Source organism: Arachis stenosperma, chromosome 10 (genome assembly GCF_014773155.1).
Source record: "Arachis stenosperma cultivar V10309 chromosome 10, arast.V10309.gnm1.PFL2, whole genome shotgun sequence".
NCBI lineage: Eukaryota > Viridiplantae > Streptophyta > Magnoliopsida > Fabales > Fabaceae > Arachis > Arachis stenosperma.
The window spans coordinates 10936866-10950030 of NC_080386.1; the positions used below are offsets into that span (position 1 = coordinate 10936866).

A 13165-nucleotide genomic window follows, 5' to 3' on the forward strand; every position below is an offset into this window, starting at 1 on the left:
TTTTCTCCTGCTGAAATCACCATATTTTTTTAGAGAAAAGATCATGCATATGAATGGTAAAATATTACAGAAACACAATCCAATGTGCCAGATATAAGGAAGAAACAAATTTCAATATAGAACAGACAGATAAGTGCTGCATCACTACTACAAAATATGTATCCAAACTCCCACTACCACTTAACCTCTATATCCCAAGACCAGAACAAAAAAAATAAGCCTTTTCATTATCAGCTTTCCTCAAAAGATACTACTAATTGCAATCTTTAATGTACGAGAACACATTTATGCACCATATAGCATAATGCAATAAGTAGAGAGATATCAGTTTAGTACTTTATATAAACACTTCACATTTGATTATCAAGATCTTTTTCCTCATTTTCATACTCCCCTTCTTCATGGGCAGTTACATCCTGATATTGCTGATATTCAAAGACAAAATCATTCATGTTGCTCTCTGCTTATGTGAATTTCATTTCATTCACCAATGTACCAATGCAAGAAAGTCTTTCTCCTAAACATGGCAGTGAATTATTCACTCACCCTCCTGAACATCTCCTAAATGGAGGTTAAATTACCAATAAAAGTCGAAGTCATGGTAAATCCCCTTGGTGCAATGTCACAGACACTTGACTTCACATTGTTTGGGATCCAGTCAACAAAGTAGGAAGAATTTTTGTTCTGGATATTAATCATTTGTGTCCATTTTTTTGTGTTCATCTTACCCCTGAACATTACAGAAGCAATCAGGTAGTGACCATGCCTTAGATCAGTCGCACATGCCTTAGAACAGTTGCACACATCATATTTTTGGCATCCCATATTTGTTGAGTAAATTTTGGGACTGTCAATGCACAGTACTACTGGGAGCCACGGGAACTGAAGGGTGCAAAGCCAACTATGAAGAAGTGCAGTCGGAGGAATGGAATGAGATTTATAGCTAATTTTTGGAGGTCAAAGTTAAGTTGACCAGGAAATAGAAGGTAGCAAGTGAATCCACTCATAGTTGCTGAGATCAGTGTAAACTTATTTTAGCGGAAACATTAACTAGGATGTTAAAAGTTGTGATTTTCATCTCTGAATTGGTTGCCATAACGAGTCTTGGTTATGGTAGAGTTGAACTTTAAGATTGGTTTCTCTCCCTTTTCTTTTTTCCAGACGTTCATCAAGATGGCAGTTTCTCAATATTTTTCAGTGAGTGAAAACTGTAAAGACGTCGTGTGTAGAGGCAGAGAGAGGACCATTTTTATATGTGTTATTATCTTTAAATTTAATGCGTCCATCAAACATTAGCATTAACGGATGAGATTAAATCATTAATAATTTATAAAAATTACAATTAGGCCACAATAGAAGTTTAAAATACAATAAACTTCCAACATTCTCCACTTGACCTAAGTGTAATCATGTTTTCACACGTTACATAATTGCTTTAATATGGTAAAATACTTTGTGTGAGTTATGGCAGTCATGCATTTAATATGAAACACATTTTCTTCCATATACTACAACCACTAGCATCTTACTACACAAGCTACATAAATAACACAATTTTATATCGGTCCCATAAAGTTTTTAGATCATTATGTTATAACTCATAAAATAATATTACTTTAACTAGAAACAACAAACTATCAATGTTCAGAAAACACATAAATAAATATAGTGAGTTTAGAGTGTTAGCATCATTCAGAAGAACCAAGACCCATTCTATGTACATGTTCTTTAAATGTCTTTGGTTGCAATCCTTTAGTCAATGGATCAGCAATCATAAGTTCTGTTCTAACATATTCTATGGACACTCTTTGTTTTCGAACTTCCTCCTTAATGCCAAATACTTTATTTTCATATGCTTGGCACCTTTAGAGTATCTATCATTCTTGGAGAAAAATACTGCTACAGAATTATCACAATAAATTTTCAATGGCCTTGCAATTGAGTCAACAATGCCAAGTCCTGAAATAAAATTTCGCAGCCATAAAGCTTGATTTGTAGCTTCAAAACATGCTACAAATTCTGCCTCCATAGTAGATGTTGCCACAACACTTTGCTTGGAGCTTTTTCATGATATGGCAGCTTCTCTAAATAAGAATAAGTAGCCAAATGTAGACTTTCTTGTGTTAGCACATCCACCAAAATCTAAATCTGAATAACCAATTATTTCTAATTGGCTAGACCTTTTATACATGAGCATATAATTCTTTGTACCTTGAAGATATCTTAAAACCTTCTTTGCAACTCTCCAATGATCCATTCCAAGATTACTTTGATACCTTCCAAGCATTGCTACTACAAGGCTAATGTCCGGTTTTGTGCAAGTTTACACATACATAAGACTTCCCACTACAGAACTATATGAAATTTCTTCCATTCGCTTTCATTCTATGTCATTTTTTGGGCATTGCATAAGACTAAATTTGTCCCCTTTTTGAATTGGTGCAATTCATGCGGAACACTTTTCCATGTTGAACCTCTCTAGAACTTTATTTATATAGGCCTTCTGAGATAATCCTAACAATCGTTGTGATTTATCATGAAAAATTTCAATTCCTATCACATAAGATGCCTCTCCCATATCTTTCATTTCAAAGTTTCTAGAAAGATATTCTTTAGTCTCACGCAACATTCCCAAATTATTTGTTGTAAGCAAAATATGATCAAAATATAAGACTAGAAAGATAAACTTACTCCCACTGACCTTTCGGTATATGCATACATCAACAACATTTTCTTCAAAACCGAAAGAAAGAATGGTATTATTAAACTTAATATACCATTGTGGTGAGGCTTGTTTTAGTCCATATATTGATTTCTTAAGTTTACACATCATACGACCTTTTTCTTTGGTTGGAAAACCTTCAGGTTGGTCCATATAAACTTCTTCATCAAGATTACCATTCAGAAAGGCAGTTTTTACATCCTTTTGATGTAACTCTAAGTCAAAATGAGTCACAAGTACCATAATGATACGCAATGAATCTTTCTTAAAAACAGGTGAAAATGTCTCTTTATAATCAACACCATTCTTTTGAGTAAATCCCTTAGCAACAAGTCTAGCTTTATATCGTTCAACATTGCCTTTTTAGTCTCGCTTAACTTTGAAGACCCATTTACAACCAATACATTTAGCACCTTCTGGCAACGCAACAATATCCCAAATTTTGTTATCTTCCATAGATTTTAACTCTTCTTTCATGACATCAATCCATTTTTCTAAATTATCACTATTTATGACTTGTGTTAATGAAACTGGATCTTTAGATATTCCAATATCTTCTTCTTATAAATAAGTCTCATAATAGCTTGGAATAGCTGACTTTCTTTCCCTTTGAGATCTCCTCAATGGTATTTTTTGAGACTCATTTCTTTCTGATATTTGTGAGTTAGTTTTTTAATTGGGAGCATTATCATTTGAATCTTGTTCATCACTATTAATGTGTTCAACAATAGTTGGAACAACTCTTTGAGTAGGTGTAGATAAAGGATCACTAACATGTATAGGAACATTAACTTTAATTTCCTTTATTTCTACATTTTGATGATTTTCACTCCCACTAACTTCACCATTTTCAAAGAATTTTGCATTACCAGTTTCTACAATTCTTGGACTATGGTTTGGACAATAAAAAATTATACCCTTTAGACTTCTCTGGATAGCCAATATAATAGCCGCTCACTGTTCGAGAATCTAATTTCTTTTCTTGTGGATTAAATATTCTTGCTTCTGCTAGGCAACCCCAAACATGTGAATGCCGTAAACTAGGTTTCCTATTAGTCCATAACTCAAAAAGAATCTTCGGAACAGCTTTACTAGGAATTCTATTTAGCAAATACATGTAAGTCTTTACTGCATACATCCACAAGAATTTGGATAAAAAAGAATTGCTCATCATACTTCTAACCATATCCATTAACGTTCGATTACGCCTTTCTGCCACACCATTTTGTTGCGGTGTGTATGGCATTGTGTATTGCGTACATATGTCATGTCTTTCTAGAAGTTTTGCAAATGGACCAGGACATTGTCCTGTTTCATTATGTTTTCCATAATATTCACCACCTATATCTGACCTAACAACTTTCACCTTTTCTAATTGTCTTTCAACTTCTTTAATATAAATCTCAATAGCATCAATTGCTTGAGACTTTTCTTTAAACTAATAGACATATTCATAACGTGAAAAGTCATCAATAAAAGTGATTAAATATTTTTCTCCACCAATGGATGGGGTATCAAAAGGTTCACATACATCAGTGTGTATAATTTCAAGAAGCTGACTACTTCTTGTGGCACCTTTCTTGTTTTGTTTGGTTTGTTTTCCCTTAATACAATCCACACATAAACCAAGATCAGTAAAATTTAAATTTTGTAAAATCTTATTCTTTACTAATCTTTCTATTCTTTTCTTGGATATGTGACCCAAGCGTTTATGCCACAAAAATGCAGAACTTTCTTTAGGCGTATTTGGCCTAACTACATCATTATGGTACTTAATAAGTAAGGATTCAGAAAATTGATGAAAAAGTTTTAATCTACATAAGCCATCAATTAAAATACTATTACCAACAATATTAGATTTTTTAAATAAATTAAAACAATCATGTCCACCATTAAAAGAAAAACCACAATTGTCCAATTTTGAAACAGAAACTAAATTCCTAGACATTGAAGGTACATAAAGAATCTTAGGTAAATCTAAATGAAAGCTTGTATCCAACACCAAACGATAAGTTCCTATTCCTTCAATTGGTGCTTTCACACGGTTTCTCATGTAGAAGAACATCTTACTTTGCTTTGTGATTTGGATCGTAAGGAATCCCTGCATTACATTAGATATATGAGTTGTAGCACCAGAATCAAGCCACCAAGAATTATGAGGAATATCAATTAAATTTGATTCATAAGTACATACATATGTTTCAAATATACCTTTCTTTTCGAACCATGCCTTACGTTTAGGACAATTTTTTTGTATTGGCATGTCCTTTCTTCTTAAAATTCTTGGACTTTGTCTTTAATTTTTTTCTGATTTGCCAGCTCCTTGAACTAAGTTGACAGATTGACCATCACAATTTTTAAGTCTATTTTCTTCCTGTATGAGCTTTCCAATCAATTCATTAACGTCCCATTTTTCCTTCATGACATTATAATTAATTTGAAAAGCTCCATACTCAGAAGATAGTGAGTTCAAAATCAACTGCATCATAAAGGAGTCATCAACTGTCATACCCAGTGACTTTAATTTTGTAAAAATATTAGTCATCTTAATAGTATGCTCTTGCATACTCTTAGACCCATCAAACTTCATGGCCGTGAGCTGTGACATTAATGTTATCAGCAGAACGGAAGCGGTCTTCACAAACACAAGATATTCTTTAGCACTTTCTATTTGTGGAAGGGTAGTCTTAATATTGCTTGCAGTAGTCATTCGCATAAACATAAGGCTTAATCTGTTAGAACGTTCTCATATTTTAAGTGCATACTTTTCATCCTCATCATTGTCATCAGTGACAATGGGTTTCTCTTCTAAAAGTGACAAGTTAAGATCCAAACGACCTAAATAAAACTTCACTTGTTCACTCCATTCAGAGAAGTTTAAACCATTAAACATGGTAACACTTGCGAATGAATTGAAATACCTGTCATTTAATCATACAATGCTCATATTAAATTTACTTTTATCATCTATTCAGATTACAAAACATAACAAAGCATATTACAATTCACTTTTGGGTAAAATTCTATAATATAATAACATATTAACATACAAATAAATGCCATATTTATCATACTTGAAGATTAAAATTTTCTGCCAAATACATATACCATATTTGGACAATACATATATCTGACCGAAGAATAATAAATTTTCTCGTTCAAGTCTATTAATAATAGAAGAGATTTTTTTTTAGTAAATCTAATTCTAAAATTAATTAATACATTATTAACTATACTGGCATTTTACGTTATAACTTGGTCACTTTGGTGTACACAAACAGTAAATAATCGAAATAAATTTAATACTATAAATAAAATATTTATAGACTTTTCATAAAATTAGAGTACATTACGTACTCAAAATAATTTTGTAATTGTCATCAACACTACACATAAACTCAAAATTAAATTCATACATGAGTATAATTTATGGTCAAATTAAAATATTCAAAAGAAAACATATAAAATATATACAACTATAAATATGCAGTTTTTTTATGGCATGAAATTTGAAACTTACTTAATTAAAATCCAATTATAAATAATTAATCGGAAACATAGTGAACATCATAATTAGATCAGAGAAAATCACATACTTTCAAAACACATGCTCTGATACCACATGTAAATTTATTTTAGCAGAAGCATTAACTAAGATCTTAAAAGTTGTGATTTTTATACCTGTATTGGTTGCCATAACGAGTCTTGGTTACGGTAGAATTGAACTTCAAAACTGGTTTCTCTCACTTTCCTTTCTTCCAGACGTTCATCAAGATGGTAGTTTCTCAATATTTTTCAGTGAGTGAAAACTGTAAAGACATCGTGTGTAGAAGTAGAGAGAGGACCATCTTTACATGTGTTATTATCTTTAAATCTAATGCGTCCATCAAATAGTAGCATTAACGAATGAGGTTAAGTCATTAATAATTTATAAAAATTACAATTAGACCACAATAGAAGTTTAAATTACAATAAATTTCCAACAATCAGGTGGTTCAAGTCACCAAAACTAGGAGTGGTCAACTCAAAGGTCCTGAAGCAGATATCATAGAGGACTTCATTATCCAAAGCTATACATTCATCAACGTTCACAACCAACTGATGAATAGAGAGAGTGGTCAACCTAATTATATTTTTCGTCACCTTTCGATAGTTTGCTATCTCTTTGCACTTTGCCACTTTTTGAACAGTTGGTCATTCTAAAATGATAACATAGTCACGTTATTTTTTTACACTTTTTCTCTATGTCATTTTTTCTTGTCTTTTGTCATTCCTTTGATACTTTTTCACTTCACTGATTAGCCTATCCTCTCCGTCTTGTGTCTTTTCGACTCTAATAAATCGAACACTCATCCGCTGCTTACCTATTCCCATGGAGAAACTATATATTTTTTTTGTTATTTTTCGGCAGTTCGTCATCCTCTGACATTTTGCCATCTCTTCGCAGTTTACCACTTTTCCGCAGTTTTTGAAAAATTTGCCATCCTTTCTGCAGTTTTTTGGCAGTTCATCATCCTTTTGTCAGTTTTTTCTGCGCTTCCTTGCGTCATCTCCACTTCCTTGTGGCTAGGGGTGTTCGCGGTGCGGTTTAGTTCGGTTTAAGGGAAAAAGTCATCCGATCCGAATGCTTAATTTATGTGCGGTGCGGTTTGGATTGGATGAATTTTTTTTAGAAATCCGATCCGATCCAATCCTATTACAAGCGGTTTAGATCGGTTTGGATTTGCGATTTTTTAAAGAAAAAAAAATAAATACATATAACAAGTCTCAACATCAAATTTTAAATAACCAACAATGACATAACAAGTCTTAACAATATCTTAAAAAGTCAACGATAACATAACAATAAAAATAAAATTATAAGTTAGTTAAAATAAATAAATAAATAATATTTTAAACATAAAATATTTATTAAATAATAATAATACATGAATAATAGAAAAATGGATAACAAATTGAACATGTTATAAGTATAATTGTAAATATAATAATAAAATAATAATATTATAGCGCATTGTGCAGTTTGGATTGAATTGGATCGGTTATGAAAAATAGATCCGAAATCCGATCCAATCCAGCGATTTACAAAAAATAGAATCCGACCAAATCTAAATTAGTGCGGTTTTAATCGGTTTTCAGTTTAGATTGGATTGGATGAGCGGTTTAATTTAGATCGGTTTGGATTTGAACACCCCTACTTGCGGCAGCTCCATATGCGCTTTTCTTGCAGCAGCTTCGTCTGCCCTTCCTTGCGGCGGTTCCATCTGCGATTCCTTGCGACAGTTTCGTTTGCGATTCCTTTCAGCAATTCCATCTATACTTTTCTTGTGGCAGTTCCGTCTGCGATTCCTTCCGACAGTTCCGTCTGCGCTTTCCTTTTGGTAGTTTTATTTGTGGCAGTTCCGTCTACACTTCTTTTTGGCAATTTCGTCTGTGCTTCCTTCCGTCAGTTTCGTTTGCACTTTTTTCGGTCAGTTTCGCTTGTACCCATTCTATATGCATTTTTTTTATTTCGTTGTTTTAAATAAGTTTCAAACTCAAGTTGTTACTTGAGTTTGAGGGGGATGTTAGAGTATAATTAGAATCAATTAGCATTATTTAGCATATTTGAATATTTATTATAGGATATTATGTCTTTATTATTTCGATTCTCTTAACACTTATAAATACCATTTTATATTGTATCATTTCACACAACTTGAATACATACAAATCCTTTTTCTCCTACTCTCTTTCTTACCTTTTTTTAACACATATAACGTTTATATCATTTTATTTATAATTTATTAATCTAAGATTTTTATAAATTTATGATGATAAACAATTCAACTAAAATTATATAGATTTATGTTTGATATTTTCATTTTTTTCACAATATCACCCGTAGTAGTAGTAGTACTAATAATAATAATAATAATAATAATATATAGTCATTAATAATAAATATTTTATTATCTTAAAAATTCTAAACCTTAGTCTAAAGAGTTTTTTATTTTTATAAATTAAATAAATGTAATAATTACCGAAATAAATAATTTAAAAAATATTTACCGAAATAAATACCCCTCTTTTATCTCGATTGTAAACGAGACCATTCTGCATGTATCTCGTTTACAGTGTAAATGAAATAAGACAACGCAACACGTATATATCTCGTTTACACTGAGATACATGTATTTAAAAAAAATAAAAATAATAAAAAATATTAATAATATCAATAATCCAAACTTTTAGCATGCAATTAGTGCATAAAAAGATTAGTAGAAGAGATTAAAAAGGATATATTTGATCAATTAGTAATAAAAAAGAGTACATACAAAATTTTAGATTAAATTATGATCCAATTAGATTGATTTAAATTTAAAAAATAAAAAATTCGTACGTCTTCAAAGAAAGTTCCATGATGATGAGAATAAATACGGTAATTGTGCCCACTTCTAAAAATTGAAAGATGGAAAGCGTGATCTATGATAAATAAAATACAACAAAATGAAATAACTGTTTGCCAATTGTTAGGAGAGGTTGATGGAGATAGTGAGATGAGATAACGTTTCAATTCTCTTCCAACTATCCCCATCAACCTCTCCAAATGGCTATCTCATCTTTTTGTATTTTATTTATCGTGCTTCACGCTTCCATCTTCCCATTTTAATCTATTTTACTAACTTTTTTATGTACTAATTGCATACTAAAAATTTGGATTATTGATATTATTAATATTTTTTATTATTTTCAATTTTTTATTTTCAATTTTTTTTTAAAAAATACATCTATCTCGTTTATACTGTAAACGAGATAAACATATATCGCGTACCCCTCTCTTATCTCAGTTACACGGTCAATGAAATACATACAAAATTATCTCGTTTATAGTGTAAACGAAATAAGAGAAATGTATTTATTTCGATAAATATTTTTTAAATTATTTATTTCGATAATTATTATATTTATTTAATTTATTAAAATAAAAAATCCTAGTTTAAATACATACTAAACACAGAATGATAAATAATTTGGTAAAAATATAAAATAACATTTTTCTATAAAAATAGAACAAAAATGCCCCTAAAATAAAAAAACTCCTCTCTAGTAGTAATTAAAACAATTTTAATGACTTGCTCTTCTATGGAAATAATTTCAAAAATCAAATCTCCTTTTTTAGTTCACACATTTTACAAAAAATTTCTCAAGCAGAGCTAAGTTTATGTTCTCTCTCTACTTTTGTTTTTTAAAAACAGAGACATTAAATAAGCAGATTTTTTATAAAATAGGTTCACGAAAATAAATTATTTAATATGTTTGACCTGATTAACTCATGATTAAACGGACTAGTCCATGAAATACATGTATTGAATATTGATACATTTAATCTGTTTAAAATTTTCTTATTCTTTTTTTCTACTTTTTAATATTTTTATCTAGTCCAAATATTTTAAGTTCTAGTAAAGAATATTTGGAATTACAACCCAATAACTAGTTAAAAAGGACGCAAAATTTTACCGAAATTAATATTTTAGTCCAAATCATGATTTTTTGGTTTTTAATTAAAACTTTTTTATTTAAATAAAAAACTAAACAAGTTAACCCGTTTGAACAGTTAATTTTTTTTTAAATGATCTAATTGTCTAAATTCAATATTAAAAAACTACTTACTACAAATGGGTTTATAAATAGATTTAGTCTTTATTACCGACGAAGTTTGTCCATTAATAAAAGTTTTATTAAATATTATTTATCAACAGATTTTTTTCATCGATAATTTACTGACAGATTTTCTTTAGTAATCATCCTATCCATTTCACTAAAAAAGTTAGATTTTTCAATAAATTTTCTGTCGATAACTAACATCAAACTTTTTGACAAATTTTCTATCAATAGTTAGAATCTAAAAAAGCATTTACAACTTTGAATATAGACGAATTTTTTATTCGTAAAATCTGTCAATAAGTTAAAGCATATTTTTTTTAGATTTTTTTCTTACAAAATAAATCTGTTTTCATACAAAATAAATAGAAAATTTAATGTACACAACCGGAAATTGGAATTCAACGCATAAATCAAACAAAATCAAATTCAAAGAGAGTGTGTTTGGTGTACGCTTGAATAAGGGTTTTCCCTGATTCAAGCGAATCACGAGCAGATTGAACGTCAGGATTCGTTGGCAACTGCGGAGTGAGGAGATCAAGCTTGAAGATCAAAGAAGAAAGTATAGCCAAACCATCCTAAGCAATGGTGATCAATCTACGAAACGAGTTCTGCTCTTGGTCGTTGGGCCTTCCAGATATGTCATACAGTGTGATCTAGTTTATGTGCTCTTGCATCTTCCTGCAACTCTCGTCTCATTCCTTTTTCACCTTCTTCACCTCTTCCGTAACCTTATCCATTGCATGCATTTTTCAAACTATCTGGAATTCAATTACTTTTGAAACTGCCTTCCCACTACCAAGAAGCCAATAACGTTTGGATTTAAACAAAAACCCTTCCTTTGCCTCCAAAAAAGCACAAAAGCAGAGTATGATACGCCTAAAGTTAGTACCAAAAAATTGAGCCCTAAGATTTATTACGAAGAACAGAATCACAAAATCAAAGTATAACTGAAATTCGCACAGAAACATGACTAGTATATCAGAAGTATTACATTTCACACCCTATCTGTATCAAGAACAAATAAATCACTAATTAAAATTAGCTTAAAAAATTGACGAGTTGAGATTAGAGATGGTTACGAGAAGATCTGAGAGAGCGAGTTGAGATTAGATGGAAAAGGCGCTAGAGGGAGCTCGTGCGACGAGAACAGTGACGGAGAGAGCTTGTGCGACGATGCAACGAATGGCGACGAAAGGAGTAGACACAATGAGAGTGGCGGCGGAGAGAGCTCTATGACGATGGCGACGAATGGAGCAAACGCAACGACAGTAGCAAATAGATCTTTTGTGACGATGGTGACAAAGGGAGCAAACGTAATGAGAGCGGAGGCAAAGGGAGCTCGTGCGACGCAAGGTGTGACGGAGAGAGCTCGTGCAATGTGAGTGGCGGAAGAAGCTCATGCAATGGAGAAAGGATTGTGTTTTATTTATGTGCCAGTATGTGAATGGAGCTCGAGTGATTGTGTTTAAGTTAAAGTAAATCAAATTTGCAACAGATTTATTAATTGAATACAGACAAATTTTCCATCGATAATAAGTTTGAAATCAAAATTTTAATTTTATCGACAGAATTATCGATAGATCTTATAATGTGTCGGTAATTTTTCATAAAGTTTTTCAATTTTTTTTACTAATAGAAAATCTGTTGAAAATCTATTGATATTTTCAACAGCAAAATTATGTCTTAAAAATTTATCTATAATCTACTATTTTCTGGTAGTGACTCTTATGTTGGAGGTCTATGTTGATAAGAAGAGACAATATAGATAGTGATATCTCTAACACTTTTTCTCAAGTAAGAGCCTTTTTTGGGTTTAGCCTTTTAAATATAGAACTTTAATATCATATCATAAAATTACTCATCCAAAAATTTAAACTAGTAGAAAAAAACAATATAAATTGTTATATCTCTAATGGCTTTCCTTATTACTAATAACATTGGAGCAAAATCGTTTAAAATATATTTCACACCAAACATAATAATAGCTAACTCATTAATATTAATTCACATGCATTAATTAAAATTATATATATCACTTATGAATTGATCAGACTTGATATTAATTACTTTTCTTTTAACACTTTGAAATATTGAAAAGATCATATATGTATATTAAAAAACCTTCAATTATAATATATTTTAGTTAAAGCCCTCACCTATCCTTTATATATTCTAATTGTGAAAGTTGGATTTTTATTTTTTCTTTAATTACAAAAGATTTCTTATAAAAAAAAAAACTAGTTTTGCGTAATATACAATTATATATATATAATTATACAAAAGATGTTGAAAAAGTAATATATTTTAATTAATATACATTTTAAACTTGACTAAAACTTATACTTTATTTTTCATAAAAGATGGTCTTTATCAAATTCACATTTTAAAGCTTTTAAAAGGTCTCATATAAAATTTTATAAATATTTAATAAGATATTTATCTATGAATTTTTTCTGAAATAAAATACAAAAAAATTATTTTTATAGAAAAATTATTTTGGGATTATATCCCAAAATTTAATTTTTTTTAGTGGGGACAAGTTTGCTATGTCCCTCGACGAACCTTGTCAAATTTATAAGGTTTGTCGTGTCCTTTGGCAAATATTACAAAAAAAAGTACGGTGAATTTATGTGCCTCTAATTTGGGAAGAACGTATACTATGACCAAAACTCTTAATTCTAAAAAAAATCGAGTTTAGTTTGGGTGAGAAGAAAAGTTAGGGAGTTGAATATTGAACAGATAACAAGCATGACTTCTTTAATGCCGCCGGTGGTAATGGCAACGACATTATCATTA

At 30.5% G+C, this 13165-nt stretch overlaps 1 pseudogene; it reads right to left on the bottom strand.

Moving 5' to 3' along the window:
• Positions 1-350: 350 nt before the first annotated feature.
• LOC130955813 (tubulin beta-1 chain-like) lies at positions 351-6835 on the bottom strand (annotated as a pseudogene).
• Positions 6836-13165: the final 6330 nt, after the last annotated feature.